Source organism: Tamandua tetradactyla, chromosome 26, assembly GCF_023851605.1.
Source record: "Tamandua tetradactyla isolate mTamTet1 chromosome 26, mTamTet1.pri, whole genome shotgun sequence".
In the NCBI taxonomy this organism is placed as follows: domain Eukaryota; kingdom Metazoa; phylum Chordata; class Mammalia; order Pilosa; family Myrmecophagidae; genus Tamandua; species Tamandua tetradactyla.
In genome coordinates this window covers 45,385,093-45,390,853 of record NC_135352.1, presented here as the reverse complement: position 1 = coordinate 45,390,853, position 5,761 = coordinate 45,385,093, and the positions used below count along the sequence as shown (strand labels likewise).

The 5,761-nt window shown below is 38.8% G+C and overlaps 1 long non-coding RNA gene across 1 annotated transcript; it reads left to right on the top strand.

The window, feature by feature from the left end:
- Positions 1-639: 639 nt before the first annotated feature.
- Positions 640-3,834, top strand: LOC143669701 (uncharacterized). Its single transcript, XR_013168993.1, has 3 exons — positions 640-1,463; positions 1,958-2,202; positions 3,399-3,834. It is a non-coding gene; the product is annotated as an uncharacterized LOC143669701 (long non-coding RNA).
- Positions 3,835-5,761: the final 1,927 nt, after the last annotated feature.

Below are 5,761 nucleotides of genomic sequence, written 5' to 3'. Positions count from 1 at the left end.
GAGTTTCTTTAAAAATTAAACATTTCATTTAAAATAAAACCTAGCCAATCTACTCCTAGGTCTGTCCAAAATAAATGAAAGCATACTGTCATGCAAATATTCATAATGAATTTATTTATAATAGCAAAAAACTGGCAAAAACTTAGTCCATCAAACATGGCATCAATAGATGAACAACTAAATCAATTTTGGTGTAGTCATACAGTGGAATACTAGTCTGCACTAAAATAGAATGAATTGACACATATAACGACAGGGATGATTCTATAAATAATTATGCCGAACAAAAGAAAACCAGACCAAAAAACTTGATGCTAAATGATCCCATTCATATAATATCTTAGAAAATGCAAACAGTATGTACTTTCATAGTTATCTGAGAATGGGGCGATGCTACAGGGAAGGGAAGCACGTGGAAACTTTTGGGATGTTGGGCTGTGGTGCTATTTTCATGGGTATAAATGTATAACATAACATAAAACTGTACATTTTAAATTTGTTCAGTTTATTGTATTTGACTTACGCCACTGTACTTATTATCTATCTCTGTAAAACAAATAACCGCACATTTAGCAGTCTGAAACAGCACACATTCACGAAGTCACAGGTTTCATGGGTCAAACGTCACAAAAGAAGGAGGAGAAGGTGTCGGCTGGCCGGCACCCACGGCGCCCGGCTAACTGGGAACCCACTCCCAGGCTCACTGGGGCTCGCGGAAGAACTCATTCGAGCAGCTACTGGCGGGGCGCCCTGGCGGTGTCTGGCCTGCGTTTCCCGACCCCATCACCTTCTCCAGCCGTGCCTCGTACTGCACCAGCCTGCTGAAAGAGCCGGTGGCGCCAGCGTGCCAGAAGATGAGTTTTGTACGACCTAGCGGGGTCATGGGGGTGACACACTGTCACCTGTGGCTTAGTCTGTGGATTAGAAGCAGCCGACAGCCTTCCCCACGCTCAGGGTTGAGCTGTGCACGAAGGTGCAGGGGCGGTCGCTCAGGTGGGCGTCGAGTCCGCTGCCACACCGCAGGAAAACCGTTTACTCACTATAAACGTGGTCATAGTATTTATGTTTTTATTTGTCTGTGTTAAAATGCTTAAGAGTCTTACCTCCAGCATCCGAAAGGTTCTTATACAGCTCCTAGTCCCATCATATGATTCACAAAGATCATCCGAGTCAGAGGATAAAAGCAGGATTCCTAGAGCCATTGTCAGCAGCGTCTTGACCAAGGCGAACAGCAATGCGGACCTGGGCGCGTTAGTCCCCAGTCAGCTGAGAGACGACCACAGGTGGAGCACAGAGCAGAGGTCACCTGGCTGCACCCACCTTAACCACCAAGACTGAGAACTGAAGACACCTCTGTCAAAGGAGTTTGCTATTTTGTCTAGGTTATTCTTACCTAGGGGAAAATAACATATGAAACTATAACTCAATTGCTTCCAAAATTTCCTGAAAATCGGCTTACCTGAGTATGTTGCTTATCTGGGCAAACATCACTCTGTCAGGATAAGCAATTGTTTGTTCATCAGTGTTCATTTTGAGAACTTTGCTCAGTCTTAGGTTTGCCCAATCCCAGTCATCCTGGCACTGTATAACCAGGACACCTGTATAACCATTGGGGCCAAAAAAGCACCTTCTATTTATGTCCTAAAAAATGTTATTTTTAGTCTATTTAAATCTTAAATCTATCCCATATAGGGCAAATATATGTCTGTCCCCAATGACCCCCTTCGGAGACCCTAAGGAAATTCTCTCAAGATAGTATTCTCTTCTTAGATTTAATATACCTAATTTTAAATGATCAATAATAATAGGGTGTTATGGAATTAGATAGACCAAAAAAACATGTTCTTACTCTCATTCTATTTCTGTGGTTGTGAACCTATTGCAAATTGGATCTTTTAATGAGTTTATTTCACTTAAGGTGTGGCCCCAGCTAAATGGGTCTTAATCCTATTATAAGCAGACATCCAAATCCAGGATCCTTATGGAGAAATCCACAGAGGGAAGATAGAGCGAGGAGCCAGGGGCTGGAAGGCAGTGGGAGAAGAGAAAGGAGAGGACGCCGACAGATGCAATGTGATGTGCCAGAGGCCAAGGACAAAGTGTTGCCGGCCGCCAAGCCTGCAATGCCACAGTCGTTGTGAGAAGCCATCGCCTGCCGAGACCCCAGTTCTGGAGCTCTCCTAGCCTCAAAACCGTTAGCCGGTAAGTTCTGGTTGCTAAGTCATCCCATTGTAGAGTATTTGTTTTACCAAAACAGGTTATTTGGTAATGATTTGCAGGAGGTGCCATTTGACACGGTAAGTTATTTAACTCTTTCATATTAATGATAATTAAGTTGTTTCAATTTATTTGCTATTATAAGCAATAAGGAAAGAAAGATCTGCAGATTTCATTTCTCATAATTGTGTCTATTTGTAGGGTAGAATCTTAAAATAATTATCACTGGTCTTTCATATTGTATTTTATTTTTAATGAACATGGAGATAAATTGCCAACTTGCTCTCCATAGGGTTATGTCAATTTACATCCACACCAGTCTTTATTGAGAGTGCCTGCCTCCTCACACTTTTCACCACTCCATATGTTGGCAAATGCTTGATAGCTTTTGCCAATCTAAAAAGTTAAAAGTGGTAACTAATTTTAGTGATGATTTGCATTTCTTTTATTATTATAAGAAAAGTAGAAAAACTTTTCAGTTAAGACCCATTAATTTACTATTATGTTAAATGTCTATTTATATTTTTTGCCCATTTTTTGTTTGTTGTCTGTTTTATATATATATAGGGCTATTTACCTAAAATAGAACAAATCCTTGCTCTACGATATACACTAAAAATATTTCCCGCTAGCTCATTATCTGTTTATGAGCTTGTTAATAAAAGTTTTCTGTGCATAAATTTTGAATGTTTATCTTGTAAAAATTATTTTTATCTTTTCTAATGTCTTCTAAGTTATATTTTATACCTAGAAAGAATTTTCCTTCCATGAGAATTAAAATAATTAATGAACCAAAGAAACCCTGCCTCTCGCTTGTTTAGTACTTTCATGGTATCATTCTTCGTATTTAAAACATTAATCCATCTGAATTTATTTTGATGAATACAATATCCTGGCACATTTATTGAATAAAATATTGTTTACTCCCTTACTGAAAATGAAAGATTTATGATACACGTCTTCATTTGTATTAAGGCCTACCACTGGAATTTCATTCTTTTTAACTAACCTGTCTATATTTTCCAGTCTTACATAAAAACATAGAATACTCCTGTTCCGTTATTGACATTCTGTTAAGTTATGAAAGATTGTAGGAAGACTTAGCAATTTTATATATTTGAAATCTCTTATCCTTATGAAGAAACATCATGGAGTGTTTATTGATTATTTAATATACTCAGTGTGATGGCTACGTTCCTGCGTCATCTTGGCCAGGTTGTGGTCCCAGTGGTTTGGCCAAGCAAGCACTGTTCCGACTCTCCTGGCTGCCGCCGTGAACACCTTCTGTGGACTTAAATCTGCAGCCAGTGGATTGCATCTACAGCTGATTGCGCTGACACTCACTGAGAAGACTGCCTTTGCCTTCGCGTGAAAAAGTCTCATGTGATCAGCTGAAGGCTTAAAAGGAGAAGGGATGATTTCGGCTGTCAGAAGGGAGAATTTCCATCTCTATTTCAGCCACTAGCTCCTCCTGGGAAATCCACTGAAAACCCACGTTGCTTTCCTAGCTTGCAGTCTGCTCAAGGAATTGGACTTGCCATCCCCAAAGTCACGTGAGAAAATTTTTACAAAAATCCCATATTTATAGATATCTCCTGTTGGTTCTGTTTCTCTAGAAATCCCTCACTAATGCATTTACATTCTGTCATTTGATGATTTTTTTCCTTCCATATGTTATGGATGAAAAAAATTAGTGTACACACTACTTCTTAACCTCTCCCTTCTAGTTCTATTAAAATTCATATAATTAAAATGTCATTAGAATTCAAAACATTTACTTTCTATTCTTTAATAATAATAAATAAAATAATAATCATTTTTTGCAATATTTCCCGTTTATGTTTTATGAGGGGCTGAATTTCATTCTCTAATAAGTTCACGAAGTGTTTCTTGAAACTGAACACTAGAAGCTGTTTACCATCATCTTTATACTCTAGTTACAGGCTGGCTGATTATAAAATTATTGGCTGTCCCTTTCTTTTCATGAGAGGTTTCCAGGAATTCTTACTCTTACTTCTAAAATTTTAGATTCTTGTGGAAAGTGTGCAATCAGCCAGATTACCTTTTCTTTAAAGGATGAGTTGTTCTTTTGCCTGTATAGTCTTTATCTTCAAAGTCCAGAAATTTTAGTGAAACCCAGCTTAGAGTTTATTGCACTATATTTACTTCATTTCTTGGATACAGTATACCCTTTACATTCAAGACATGTTATTCATGATTTTCATGGTTTTATTTTTTACACTTTGTTTCTGAGTGCTGTCATTTTATGTTTGTTTCTCCTCCTTTTTTCTCTCCACCTCTTGCTTGAACTCATGCATCTACCTATCATTGTTTTGGGTTCCATTCTTAATTTAATTCATATATAAATAGATGAGTTCTTCCTTGACTTTCTATTTTCAGTCCACAGAGGAAATGAAGCTATTAACAGGCTATCTAATGGGAAAAGAGGAAAGGGAGAAATTCCTTGGCTTCATTGTTTTTTCTATCCTCCAGGCTTCCACCAGCGTCTTCCATTGGCTGAACTTAGACAAAGCCAGTTGAAATAAAAGCTTCAGAACCACGGTCAGTGCAATCTCCTGTATGGACAAAGAGAACAGCAAGATAAAGTCAGCTAGATAAATTGGAGAACAAATTTTCGTATTCTTTTTCCTGTACATCTGCTTAATTCCAAGCTTAATTTCCTTCATCATTTCACCCTGGGTACAACTCATAGGGCTACAATCATTTTGTCTCCAAATAGAAGTACATTTGGCTAAACTAAGTGGAGGTTCTTGGGTTGGAATGGAAATTACTGTTGTCTTTGAAAGTTAAGTAAAGAATAGAAAAAGTCTGCCTTTATGCCATTGAGTAACTCATGATTTCCCTTAGCAGAGGGGAGGGACTTCAGCAGGATGAAGTTCATTGAGTCTTTCTTATTCCAGCTCCAATCTGCTGTTGGAACCCTACTGGATATTCTTCATTTCAGTACTGCAGCTCTGTAATTTTCTCTGTTCCCTTGTAAACATTTCTATCTCTTTATTGAGATTCTCTTATTGTTCATTCTTTGTTTCCCTGTAGCCTTTAGCTCTTTCTCTGTATTTTCCTCTATCTCCGGGAGCTTAAGGAAGATGGCTTTTTAAAAGGTTTTGTCCATTGTGTCCACAGGTCAAATTATCTTCATTTACGTTCTCTGGAATTGTAGTCACGACCTTCCAATGGACCATCATTTTCTGTTTCTTTCTTTGTCTCATAATCTTTTGTCGCTAAATGTATATTTTAATATTTTAAAATGTTAGTTCTGTGATTTATTCCCTGAGCTGTCTTGAGTTTGAAACCAGCTGGTGTTTTAACAGAGGTTTTCTTCAGTGTCAGCTGTGCCACCAGAAACGCCCACACACGGTGAGCTCAGTGCAGGTCCTTCCTGTATGTCTGGACCTGCGTCTTTTCTGGCCTGTGCTTGCTGCTGTCTCAGGAGTGTCCTGCCTGCAGGAGTCTGGATGCGGTTCCGCCTCCCAGTGTACCATGCTGTTCCCCTCCTGCTGTCCCACTGCCATGTCCATAGCAC